Consider the following 15,170-nt stretch of genomic DNA (forward strand, 5'->3'; position numbering starts at 1 on the left):
CAATTTTTTCTTTCTTTTAGTAAAATAGATTATAATTTTTTTTTAAAAGAATATTAAGAATTATTTTTAGGTAAAGTGAACTTCTCATATAAAAAGAACGAATTATTGAAAGTTTAGCATATTTGAAATATTACTAGTTTTGGTGTACGTGTTTTGCACGTGTATATAGTTACTTAACAATAAATGAATATCAAAAGAACAAATTATTGTGTGTACATTATATTATTAATTTTAAGACAAAAAATGTGAAGAACATGATAATTCACCATATATTTTCTAATGTCTCTTTTAATTATTATAGACATGTGAAATATATTAAAATATACTTTAATCTTTTAGTTTTAAATATACTGTATGAAAATTTAGAAATAGAGTATTTAAAAAAAAAGATATTGAAATGAACTAAAAAATGTAAAATAAACAATTGAATTCGTATATTTTTTCCGTATCCTAAAGAAATAAGATATTTGCGTGCTAGAGTATGTATGTATACATGAAGACATTTCTTTGTGTAATTTTTTTTACACCGACCACTGATTGAGCTAACAAATACTCTTTCTTTTGAGAGTTTTTAGGTTTCATGCCTTATAAAGTTTTAAAATAGTAGTACTACTCTTTTAGGTACACATTTGTAGTGCTTTCTAGCTAATTAAGATTTAATAACTTATTTTTTAGTTGCTTTCAAAGTTCTAAATATTTTTTTTCTAAAATCCAATTAAAAAAATAAGATTAAATCACAATTAGTACAAAATTTTCAAAAAAATTTAGATGAAAATAAATGAAAAAAATTCACGATATTCAAAATTAAGAAAAATATGGAACAAACTAAATAACCATTATCATGTCCCATTCCAGTGCTCAATTAACTTGAAGTATCTAACTACAAAAAGGCAAATAAGATCTATTAGAAAAATAACAATTAACATCCTAATGATCTATATTTAAAATGTGATAATCCTCAGGTTCGAATCAATTAAGTACTGTATTTGTATTGTTGGATGGAATTCACTATTTAGATAAAGAAATCAATTAAGAAAAAACACTATAAAAGGTCAAGTTACCAATCTTTGATTTTTATATACTACTTAATTCGGCGGCAACATACTTGTTTCGTTTAATTTTCTGTTAAAAAATATTCACCTGAAAAAAAAAACATAGAAATTATCAGAAGAGGAAAATGAATCCAAGATAGAAAGAATGACGATACATAATAAATTCAAGAAAATTAAATCAAACCCAAAATAAAAAAAAATGGATAAATAAATTAAAAAAAGAGAAGACATATACAAATTTACATCAAAATAAGAAAAAATGCTCAAGTTTACCTCAAATCAAAAGGAGCAATTCTCAAAATTGTTGATGGCCTCTTTATACTTACAATTAGTGATTAAAAAAATTTAATGATAAGCCAAACAATTAATAAATAAAAATCAAATCTCCTAAAAACCTAATCCCATGAATAATCCTCAGAAAGTAGTACACATAGGTTTTTAACCATAAAGCATAGATAAAAAAATCTTTAATTAATAAGATAACTAATTATTATGCATTCAGAATGACCTATCAATTTTTCGTAACGAAATGCGACGATCCAAATAATTTATCCAAAATTATAAATAAGTCAGTTTCATTACTAATTATCATGAAATTCGAATGACCAACCAATTTCTCGGGATAAAATGCGACTATCTAAATAATCTATCCAAAATTGTAAATAATTCAATTTCAAATCACTAATTGTATATGAAAAACTATAAACAAAACTCACAAAGAAATTTATCAATTTATAATTGTTTATCAAAAAATACATCATTTATTATTGTATACTTCAAAATCAGTCTAAAATTTTAGAAAACATACCTCTGAACAAATTCACTTCAAGAATCTGCAATTTTAATAAAGAATATGAATGATATATTTATGGTGGAAAACATAACAGAAAGTAATAAGACAACCATTAAGGTCTACTATAAAAGAAAAATTCATAAAGAAAGAAAACCTAGAAATACAAAAGTGATAAAGTTCATGAATGAAATTGTGCAATAATATTTTTTTATATATATAGGAGACCCTAAACCAAAAAGGAATTAAAAAAGTAAATATTGTCTAAAACAAAAAGAAATTAAAAAAGTAAATATTATAGATTCCAACACCTAAAAAAAGCTAAAACATGAAATTTTTGTAAAGAAAAGTACAAATAGATTCCCACTTAAAAAAAATATTACGTAAATAAAAATTATAGAATTTTGTAAAGTAAAATTATAGAGCATTTTAGCATTGTAGGGTAATTTAAGAATAAATAATAATTTTGGAACTTATGATCTTAAAATATATTATAGTAATTATATGATTATAAGACTATGCAAGAACCAACCGGAGCGAATCCTTTTTAACTGTATAAGCAAACCAGCGAAGCTACCATATTTGTTGATAAAAAAATATCATAACTCACCATACTTCCAACAAAAATTAACTGTCCTTTACTTAGTGGGTGTTTACTAATGATAAAAAAAGAATCTGAATCTCTATTTTGAATCACCTGGCTTTTTAAAAAAATTAATAATCAAAATTTAGTATATTTATTTTATTAGGATTCCATATATATTCTACTGGTTATTTCTTTTCATATATTTCAAAAGTCCTTAATTTCTATCCCATATATTTTAGAAGTGTTTAATTTCTATTCATATATTTTTAGGAGTTTTTAATTTGATTAAATAATAATTTATTTATTTTTAAAAAGTGAAAAGACAATTTTATCTATTGCAGAGACTTTTAATGAAGGGTAAAAAGGTCAAATCATTTTTCTAAGGCCTTCACACTTTTAATATATTATAGATATTTCACGAAAAATTAAATGAATTAGTTATATTATCAATTAAAAAAGAATTATTAAAAGAAATCGATTATCAAAAAAAAAAAAAATAATAACGACTTGCATCTCAAGAAATTAAAAAAAATTATAAAAAAAATGTATTAATTTTTTCAAAAAATTTAAATGCTTCATTTAATTTTAATTTTAGACCACTAATATGCTTGAACCGCTCTCAAAGATACTAAGGCACAACATTTGTGATGCATGTTTACTATTCTTAAAAACAGAAAACAAAAAGAGAAATGCAAATAGTACACCAAACCTCATTATATATAGTACAATTTTTGAGACAGATTACCTATATCTCTATTTGATGATTTTTTTAAAAGGTAATGTGATGCATGCTGACAATTTTAAAATATCAAATTCATCTGTCCACTTGATTTTTTTTTGTTTAAGTTCATGTTCTAAAGGCAGCTGAAGGAAGTATAAGATAGGGTGAATTATAATTTTAATATACTTTTTACTCAATTAGGTGATTGTTAACAATAGACCATTTACCAATAATAATATAGAAATAGATAAATAACAGGAAATTAAGATGCAGAAATTAAAGTGACACTCAATGTTTTATAACCATTCAAATTGAATGAGAATCTTAGTCCAATCACTTGGAATTGCTAGAAGTTTCTCAACAAGCTTTTTGAATTTGATTTTATATGTAGTGTTGAGGGTTTGTGATCAAAGTAAGGAGTTAATAATTTAAATGGTCATTCAACTTATGGTTAAAAAATCAATTCCATAAATAAGTATCACGTTGAAAGTTAGTTAAATTTAATCAACTAAATAAATATGATTCTGAAAATCTTTAAAATTAATATTAACATTATAAGTGAACTGATATAAACTATTTAAGATATTTTGAAATTTCAGCGGGTTATAAAGTAACATGAGAATATGTAATAATATGATTCAAATGATCTTTTAATTTTTTTAGAATTTTAGTTTTAAATAAAATTTCATGTTAGCAAGTTTTAATTAAAAATTAATTAATTAAATAGGTTGAGTAACTTTGTAAGTAAAATATTTATAGTTAAGTGACTTTTTGAAGTTAAAATTAAAGTTAAGTGACTTTCTGAGAAAATAACCTAAATTAAGTGATTTTCTAGGATGGAATTAAATCAATTAAGCACACATGACTTCTTCCCCTCAAGTCAAACATCAACTTGGCATTCATAAGTTGGGATTTACTCAATTCAAGCACAAGTGTGTCAAGTAAGGATGCACATTTAGAAACATTATCCCAAGACAACAATGACACTTTTGCCTTCGGGTTTTTAAGAATAATACTTTGCTTGTCATGTAGACCAAGCAACAAGGTGGTTGTGCCAACATCATCATATCCATATTTTGCACCGGGGTCAAATGGAAAGAGTAGCCTTAGACATGGATCTAGACAACATTCCTTTCCCCCATAGGCTTCACCCAATCTAAAAGACATACTCTCTACAATAGCATACATATCATCAAAGGCAAATAGAGAGTGGAGAAAGGTGTCACACAAATCAACTTCAACTATGGTGCCCTTATGAAAGTACTCACTAGTTCCAAGTTCATCACTACTAGGATGCTCAACATAGAAAACACACAAAGAAGAAGTAGATGAAATTTCTAAGCATGCACCACTTTCCAATTTAAGAGAGTAATCCCCACATAGATATAAATCACCATGATCAGCCAAGGGATCACACACAAAAACATTTTCACAAGACCAATCACAATTTGGGTTTCCTAAATATTCAAGCAATTCAAGGTCATCTTCACCTAATTATGCCTTTTCTTGGTTTCTTTGAGCAAATATATCAACATGACTTTCATCATAAAACATGCTCAAAGAATCATCTCCAATCCTATGATCAAATCCATCAATATCATTACTAACTTGAGACTTATCAAACACACCACACATATGCACAAGTAGTGGACTACATTCGTGAGTAAGTTGATCATTATTCATATCCTCACTAGTTGTTGGCAACTCACATTCCAACGTATACTCACCTTGATTTTCACAAGGGTAAACTAGTGTGTAAATACTCTTATCACTTGGTAATGGAACCTTATTCAAGTTATAAGTGCTAGCACTAGATGAACACACATCATTCTTACGAAAAAAAAATCAATTTTGTCACCTTTAGGATCAACTAGTGCTTGTAAACTTACAACAAGAATTTGGTCTTCATGCAATATAGCAATACCAAGAGTATCAGAAAGGGAAGGCTCATGCAATTCTCCTCCAAGAAAACCATCAACTAATCCACTTGGCTACTACTAGCACATCATGGTATTCTAAGTTTATAGGAGTGTAGGAGATAGCATTGTTACCTTTTAGCTCACATGAGGTATGAGGTTCACCTAGGTTTGGATCATGGCAGCCCATTTTTTCCTTTGGGAAGCTCTCATTATAAGGGAGTTTTTCAAGAATTATTCCTTGCATCACCTCTTTGTTATTTTTATCAAAGTTGGAATTCTTAGCCAAGAGCTCCATTTGATCATCAACCATGTGTCCTTGAGGAACTCTCCTTGAATCATCCGGTGGAAGTATATTATATTGAACCTGCACACAAGGAGAATTAATACTAGGAAAAATGCTAGTATCTTGGTTAGTGGTAATTTGGCTTAGATGGCATGCTTGAATTATCAATTGGCATAGACCTTCAAGGTGCCGATGGAAATTTTCAAAAGGATCCGAGGTAGTATAAATACTATAACTATCTGGGGTGGATGATGTTGTTCCTTCCATTGTAAAGGTACCTAAGAGAAAACACCTACAAAACAACACACAAGTAAGTTCAAATAACCTCACACACTCACATTCGGATCTCACCTCACACTTGGTCTCACAAGTGTTGAATACTTGACAATACTTGGTAAGTGAATTGAGTGGTGAATATGCCTTGGTCCGGAATCAATTTTTTTTTATAAGACTCAAATAAAATAATGCAAACTTGAACCAACAAACTACTACGACTTAAGAACAAGAAAAGCACACAAAAAGCGAAGACAAGAACAAAACAGACTCAAGACTAATTATCAACCTAGTAGGTACTTACTAGTTTGCTAATTAGTGATAGAACAACACAAAAGCAACTAGAAACAACAAATAGAAACTTAGAAATCTAATTTAGAACTCAATTTGGTTGTTTATATAGTGATGATGTGGCAGCTTGTGATTGGACATCACTTTTTTTCAAAATTTTCAATTCTCAAATTCTTGTCTCGGCCAAACAACACTTAGGGAAGAAAGAGAATTCATTTGGAGCGAAAAATATTCAAGTTTGAAGCCTTTTCAAGCTTTACAATTGATTAGAAATGAATTGGTCCCCCCTTGTACTTGTAATTATACTTGAAGATTCATTTTGTCTTTGTTGTTTTCTTCTTTTGGCAAGACTAGGAAGCTTCTTGGAAATTACCTTGAACAACTAGTACACTCTTTTTCCTTCATTTTCAAGATCAAACAAGAACTTTTGAATATTCTTCTCCAACAATATATGAAGATTGAGGAAGAACAATATGAATATTCAAGAGTTGACCAAGGTTTGACCACTAGACAAATGAACCCCGAATTCAATTTTTCTTTTAGATCTAGGTTCCTTTTTCCAAGACAAGCACAACCAACACAAAATCATCCATAAATAACGTCATCAACACAAATCCAAAATGGATCTCACCTCCCAAAGCTTCAAACAAGTCACAATAATGGTGGATCTAGCTCAAAAATAATCAAATCTTGTTCCAAATGTAGATCTAGACTCCCTAGGTGGTAGGGAAAAAGAATCTAGCACTTAAAACCAAAAAAACAACATAAAAACATGTAGATCTAAGATTTACAAATCTGCCAAAACACAAAAACTGGTTTACAATTTTTTTGTGAGATTTTTTATTTTCTACACTCTTTTTTGTTGAGATTTTCTTAGATCCAAGACTTAGAGTTGTGGGAACAACTCTAATACATGGATCTGATATCAAATGATAGCTAAAACAATCTAATAACCGAATTTAAGGACTTGAGACACTAAAATCAGCAACTAAAGAAAAAGGAGATGAAGTAGAAACAAGAAGAAAATTGCATTAAATGAAAGATAGTAATAAACATACATCAACTCTAATGATTAGCACCTAAGTGTATATTAAACACTTAAACACACCTCACCATTGATGGATAACACTTCATTCTTAGGTTGAAACAAAGGGATCAACTCCTCACGCACCCAACCTTTCTTGCCAAAATGTCAACAAAAGTGATTCCACACTCAATGATGACCCTAGTTTCAATGTCTTTTCCAAGACCTACACTACAATGGATTTTCCAAGCCCTACACTAATGAAAGAAAATACAATTTGAGTTTCTCTCAATCAATTCATCAAAACTAATGAAAATAGAACCTAAAAGTTCTATTAATACTATTACATAACAATGACTAAAATGTCCTTAATGAAGGGTGCTTCTTTGCAGTGTAAAAGGGAGGCCTTAAAAGACCACAATGCCCTTATTTGAGGTGCCTATGTGATGTAGAAATACCTCCTTCTCTCTTCAATTTGGACAAGGATTTGTAATGGTTTCAAAAGGTCTTCAAGTACTTACAAATCCGAGACTTGATCCTTTGATAATTCGAAGCTTGAACCTTCTACAAGATCTTGTAAACCTTGTGCTTTTTATGCCTGTATCACATCTGAGACTAGAATCAAACTCCACATTGTTAGTATCCTAAGTCTACATTTTAATAATGACAAAATAACAAGTGTATCTTGTAGATACAACACTAAAATTGCCAATAAAAGAAACTGACTCCAGAAATTGAAGGACCTTAGAAATGGAAGGACATCCGTGGTATCCAAGTAAATCACAAGAAGACAAATGAAAGGAGAATCATATACCAAAATGTTATGAAAAAATCATGATATCTCACCAAAGATATGGAGGATGTCGGCATGAAAAATAGATCAATCAAATATCATAAAAAATAGAAGAAGGATCAACTTTTCCACAATCATGGTTACAATCCCCAGATTCACGGCAAACTAAATCAATCAAGAAGAAAAGATCACATGTACATTGACAAGGCATCAATCTCTGCAAAATTAAAAAGAAAAAATAGATCATGAATATATCTGATTTAGACGTGATCCAAAGCCGTATATAGACATATCTGATATGGACATTATACACGGCTACATTCCTCAATCAAGGAATCAATTCACATCCTTGATTGAGAAGAAATCTCTTGGATTTACTTATGAAGAGCAGCAGCCAGAGATTATAAAAGATGAAGACCAAGGACAGACATATTTTACGTAACTCCAAGAAAAAAAATTCAAAGTGTCTCAATCTTAGTCTCATAAGGCTTTGTATCTTTTGTTTACAATTGTTATATAAAGAGTAGGATCGAGTCAAATTTGTGACATCAACTGAAGCTGTGTCACAAGGTCTGAAGGGAAAAATAAATCTTTAGAACTTGTTTCCCATCATTGTACTCGAACCAAACTCCTATCATTGTACTCGAACCAAACTTTCAATGATCTAAGGAAATTTGAAACCCAAAGGAACTGGACGTAGGAACTGCATTCCTTTGCCAAACTAGGATAAATATTTGTGTTGTTACTTTATGTTTTATTATTAACATGCTTGACTACTTAAATCTAATCTATTTGTAAAGTGTTTTGATCTGCAGATGAGTCTATTGTGAGGAGTCAGTAGTCGACTCACAAATTTTTTTTTTAATTCACCCCCTCTTAACTTTCAATTGGTATCAGAGCAGGTCTCAAAAATAGCATTGCTTAACTGCAAGTAAGCAAAGATTAGATGGCCAATTATCAAATTCTCGGTGCTCTTCTTCAGGATGGTCACTCCCCCACAAGACCACCATACTTCAATGGTTTGTCAAATCAAATGACTACCAAGCCTGGATTGTCATCAAAACGGGTCCAAAGCTAATTCTAGGACTCAAGAAAAAGCAAAAAGACAAGGATAAAGAATCTAGCAGTACTGGCATGGCAGATCTTAAAAGCTTTAATATCACCAAAGAACAATAGGAGGCAATCCAAACTAATTCCCATGCTATAAGTTTACTTTTATGTGCAGTTAGCAGAAAAGAATATGACAAGATTTCAACATGTGAAACCACAAAATAAATATGGGACAAAATGAAGGTAACTTATGAAGGAACCTCCAAGGTCAAGAAATCAAAAATTGTTGCCCTGGTCAATGATTATGAGTTGTTCAGAATGAAGAAAAATGAGGATATTGAAACAATGTTTGCCAGATTCAGCAAAATTGCGTACGAACTGAAGTCACTAGAGATGATACATTCTCACAACCTGTAAGTTCAGAAGTTGGTCCAAAGTCTCCCAAGGACTTGGGAAACCCAGGCTACCATTTTGGAAGACGGAGACCTTCACAACATGACATATGATGAACTGTAAGGTAACCTTATTACATATGAGAAAAATTATATCAATAGGTTTTACAAAGATGAAAATAATAAATCAGTAGCCTTCAATGCTACTCCATGTGGAGAGGAGGACATTTTGGAAGATGCTAACAGCAAAGTAATATCCCTCATCAACCGTGGGGTAAGGTAGATCATGAGATAAGACAGGAAAGATCCCAAGGAGGCAAAGACAATGACTCCATCCAAAATAATGATCTCTTTTACTACTGTGGAAGTCCTGGACATTTCAAAAAAAACTTCTCAAAATTAAGACGAAGATCATCTAGAAAAAATCAAAATTTTAGAGCCTAGAGCAATGAAGATAAAACTAAAGAAGAAATAGAGGTTGCAAATATGTGCTTTATAGCAACACGTGAACCTAGTGAGGAACAGATCTACAAGATCTATTAAAAAGGAATGTAGGTATGTTTAAGACATATGACCAGAAAGAAAGAGAACTTTTCTTCCCTAAATAAAGTAGATGGGGGATCAGTCAGATTCGGTGACAATGCTAGAGGCAATGTCATAGGAGTCGGCTTAGTGAGACTAACTCATCATGCAAATTCATCGAAGTATACCTAGTATATGGTCTCAAACACAACCTGCTCAACATCATTCAACTATGTGATGCCTTATTTGGAGCTCTCTTCAAAGCCGAAAGCTGCTTTATCAAACATGACAAAAGAAATATCTCTCTTATCGATGAACACATTGATAAAATTTATATTTTAAATAGCCCTAATTTTTCCACCTTAACCTGCCTCACTGTGCAAGCCAATGATACTTGGTTGTATCTCTGGAAGCTCAGGTATGCTAGTATGGACATTATTGAGAAATTGTCTAGGCTTGATTTGGTGAAAGGTCGGCCAAAACTCAAGTTTGAAAAGAATCACATCTGTGATACCTATCAATTAGGTAAACAGACCAGAACATCTTTCAAATCCAAAGATATTGTCTCTACTACCAGCCTCTCTTAACAATCCACATATCCATATGGATTTGTTTGGTCCCACCAAGACTGCAAGCATTGGTGGAAAAAGATATGTTTTTATCATAGTTGATGATTACTCATGATTTACTTGGGTTATGTTTCTTGCATATAAACATGAAGCTTTCACAAACTTTGAGATTTTTTGTAGAAAAATACAGAGAGAATTCAGGCACCTCATTACCTACTTTCACAGTGATCATGGAGGAGAATTTAAAAATAAAGAGTTTGACGAGTATTGTTCTCAAAATGTATACTCTCTGAACTTCTATTCACCGCGATCTCCCCAACAAATAGTGTAGTAGAAAGAAACAGCCGGTACCTACAGGAAACTGCTAGGACAATGCTGTTAGAACACAATCTCCCAGATCACTTTTGGGAAGAAGCAGTTAGTACAATATGTCATGTCATCAATAGGTGTCTGATCAGACCTATCTTAAAGAAAACACCTTATGAACTTTGGAGAGAAAAAAAGTCCAACATCGGATACTTCTACCCCTTTGGCTACAAATGCTTTATTCACAATAAGGGTAAGAATACCCTAGGAAAATTTGATCCACGAAGTGACGAAAATATTTTCCTTGGTTACTCTCCCACTAGTTGTACTTACAAGACTTCTAAAAAAGAAACTCTGGTTGTTGAGGAATTTATGCACATTGTCTTTGATGAATATAACCACCTTACTATGAGTATAAGTGTTAATGGAGAATAGGTGAGTAATATATAGACTGGAGAAAATCTCAGCACAACTCCAGAGCCCTCCCAATACAAGTTGACTATACCCTCGATGGAGTAGACTTCCATTACAGAAAAAGGGAATCCCAATATTCCAAAAGAATTGAAGCAATATGCCAACCATCTGAATAAACTCATCATAAAAAAATCCAAAAGATAAAGTGAAAACCAGAGCCTCATTAAGGAGACAAGCATCTGTTGCTCTGTAAGACCCCACGAAATCCTAAGCTTGACTCAGCCTTTTAAGTTTGCTAAGGGGTCTCAAACTTAGAAAATTTTAGATAAGTAATCAGACTTAGTGTTATTTTAGCCTTCAAAAGTTGGAAATCTTATTTTGCGACCTATACATCCATTAAATGTTGATATTTGAGTTAATTCATGATTAGGAATGTCAATAGGTATTTTCGAATAACTTTAGAATTTTTTAGACCTCGTTTAGATCATGTTTGAATGACCAAAATAGTGGGTCGACTCGATCTTGATGCATCACGTCATCCATTGTGTCGTCAGATAATTTTTCCCTCAGCTCAGTGCAATTTTCACTGAATCGATACGGATTCAACATGGCGCATTGGCAATTGCGTCGATGCCAATGACGCAGCACGTCGGCCTGCGCGTCGATGATTCAATTTTTAGTAATTAAAAGGCCACATCCACAGGGTTAATTAAGTTTTTTTATCACGCCCTTCAGCCTCCATAACACGAAATGTAGCCCTTTTTAGCAAAATATAATCATTCTTTCACAAATTTCTCAAGAACAAAAACCCTAGGTAAATTAAATTCAAACTCAAGGCTCAAGATTCCACCGTTAATTTTCTAGAATTCACCAACTAAGGTATGTGAATTGTTCATCCAAGGGTTCCTTCCACCCTTGGAGTCCAAGAAACTCTTCTAAAGTTTATATTGAGTGATTTCTTGATTTCTATGATTTGAATTAAAGTATATTCATGATTTATTATAAGATTCATGTAGAGTTAATTGATGTGTGTGCTTTATCATGTGAATTCATGTTGAAACTCTTGGGATTATGTAATTGGAATTGAATCATGATGCCTACATGTTGTGTTAGTATTATGTGCATATATTGTGCCCTACAAGTGCTTGATGAATTGCCTATGTGAGTGAAATAGTGAAATTATATCATGTTAGCATGTATGCAAGTTCATGTCATGCAAGTGTTTGCTTGAATACCCAAATGAGTGAATAATAACTAAGTAGTCAATTACCATATCTCAAGATTATGCCATGTCTTTTAAGTTTATGCTATCGAGTCCTGGGGGTATGTAATACCTGATAATCTAGCTGTTTTTCTAGAGCCATGGTCAGTCACATAGTAGAATCAGTCATATATCGATCAGTAGAATTCAGTCAGTTACAGAATGTATGAAAACTCAGTGAACTCAGAATTAGTCCAGTTCAGTTCAGTAAAATCAGTTCAGTTTAGTTATACAGTATGATCAGTAATAGTTCAATCCGGCCTAGTAAATTTTAGAATTCAGTAAGTGTCTATTCAGTTGGGCGAAGAATTCAGCACCGAGTGAACATAAGGATGGGGACTCACCTACTAGTAGAGGGTGTAATCCTTATAAGCTGCCCTTGCATTCCTAAACTACGTAGCCTGCATAGGTTGAGATATCAACCTGCTAGTTGAGGGTTGATGAGGTAATCTACCTTCTAGTTGCGGGTACCACCATTCTCATTTAGAGTACCTGCCAGTTGAGGGTACCACCATTCTCATTCAGAGTACCTACCAAATGAGGGTGACTCAATACTTGTCCTTACCCAAGGCACGGTATTGACACCCTTCCAACTAGGGTTACAGGTTGGACTCCAAATTAGTTAGAGAAGGGGCATGTCGGTTAGATGATTACGTCCCATTGTCTCAGTTTTAGATTCAGTCTTAGTATGGAACTCAGTTCAGTTCCGCAGATTCAGGACTGTCAGACACAGTTACCCAGCTCTGTATGGGTCTCAGTATAGTTCCATAGAGTCAAGACTATCATATACAGTCATTCAGTTACCAGTAATCCAGTATTCAGTGTAATTACGATCTCAGTATAGTTTTCTTAATCATACATGTACTCTCATTCAGTCATATTTATAATATTCAGTTAGTATTATTCATGCATATGAACCCATGCATTTCAGCCTACCTCACTAAGCATACCAGTACATTCAAAGTACTAACACATGTTTTTCTTTTACGTTATAATGTCTTATATCATAAGTTCAGATGCATAGGCTCCCAAGCACCCCTAACAGTTCAGACTCTCAGTACACAGAGTTAGTGGTGAGTCCTTATAGTTCAAGGACATGATTCTTTAATTTAGCATTTCAGTTCATTTTAGCAGTCAGAGTTAGTTGGGGACTTATCCCATCAACTCCACAGTTCAGACAGTTTAAAGGCTTTTCAGAATAGAGTATTTTCAGATAGTTATTCAGTTTTCAGTATCGATGTTTAGTTTTACTATTGTGATACCATAGTCAGTATTATTTATAGTATTGAACCTTATGGCAAGTTTTCACCTATTTTCTGCGTATTATCATATTATTATTCAGTTATTGCACCAGGTACCAATCATGGGTTAGCTTGTGATCCTTCAAGATTACGAGCACCGTGTAGTGTCTGGGGTACAGACTCAGGGCATTACAAACTTGGTATCAGAGACTACGATTCAACAGAGTCCTAGAAAGTCTAAGAGCTGCATCTAGTAGAGTCCTGTGCATGGGTGTATTACGCGTCACACTTATGGACAAGAGGCTACGAGATGTTTTCAGAAAAGTTTCCCTTCTTTCAGTATTCATGTCATGCGAGTGCGCATGAGCTCCAGTTAAACTCTCGATCTAATCCTTTCTCTTCTATTTACAAAAATATTCCTCTAAAGAGGACTAAGGGAAGAGAAATAGGAGACCAGCCAGAACCTCATCCCATCCAGCCAGATCCACTAGAAAAACACATTTTCAATGCTCAGTTCAGAGCAACATTCACCACCCTAGCTCATTCTGTGGCATCCCAGAATGAACGCCCAGCTGTCATTCCTGCTAACCCAGTGGCCAATACTGCTTCTGCCAAGATTTGAGACTTCACCCGAATGAACCCTCTATCGTTTATCAAGTCTAAGTCAGATGAGGACCCTCAAGAATTTCTTGATCAGGTGCAGAATGTTACTGATATTATGGGGTGACTGTTGTTGAGAGCGCTGAGTTAGCCATATATCAGTTGCAGGATATGGCTCACTTATGGTTTAAACAGTGAAAAGCATAAAGGGTCGTAGATGCAGGGCCTATAGAGTGGGAGGAGTTTCCCACTACTTTTCTAGATAGGTTCTTCCCACTGGATTTGAGAAAAATGAAGGTGTTGGAATTTATCAATCTAAAGCAGGGAAATATGATAGTGAAAGAGTATTCTCTCAACTTTACTCAATTATCTAGATATGCTCCTCAGGTGGTGGCAGACAACAGGTCCCAAATGAGTAAGTTTATGTTAGGGGTGTCGAGCAGGGTGGTCAAGAAATATAGGATCGCAATACTTATTAAGGAGATGGACATATCCAGGCTCATAGTCCATGATGAACAGATAGAGGATGGTAAGAATAAAGAAAAGAAGAGGGAGAACAAGAGAGCAAGAATAGGTAGTTTCAACATCGCTCAACTTAAGTCGGAGAGTGGAAATCATTCTCAGTTCCACCCAAAATCCTTAGTTCCAGCTCCATTCTCAGCCAGTATTCTTGTGCCAAAATTCAGAGATGGCAATAGGGATAGGGCACTAGGCCCTAAACCCTAGGGAAGTGTTAGCAGTGCCTAAACTAATCCTTTTTGTCAAAAGTATGGCAGAAACCACCAGGGTATCTGTAGAGCGGGTAACAATGTGTCTTTTGGGTATGAAAACCCAAGCCACAGAGTCAGATATTGTCCTCATTTAGGTTCTCAGGGTCAGAATAACCGCTCCCCAGATGAGTTTGGTCGCCCGAATCAGTAGGGTGCCGCTTTAAGTGCCACCAGTGGGCAGCCCCCAAATAGACTCTATGCTCTTCAGTCCCAACAAGATTAGGAGAGTTCTCTTGATGTGGTCACTGGTACATTACAAGTTTTCCATTTGCATGTTTATTCTTTATTAGATCTAGGAGCTTTCTTGTCCTTT

Source organism: Capsicum annuum, chromosome 6 (genome assembly GCF_002878395.1).
Source record: "Capsicum annuum cultivar UCD-10X-F1 chromosome 6, UCD10Xv1.1, whole genome shotgun sequence".
Taxonomy (NCBI): Eukaryota; Viridiplantae; Streptophyta; class Magnoliopsida; order Solanales; family Solanaceae; genus Capsicum; species Capsicum annuum.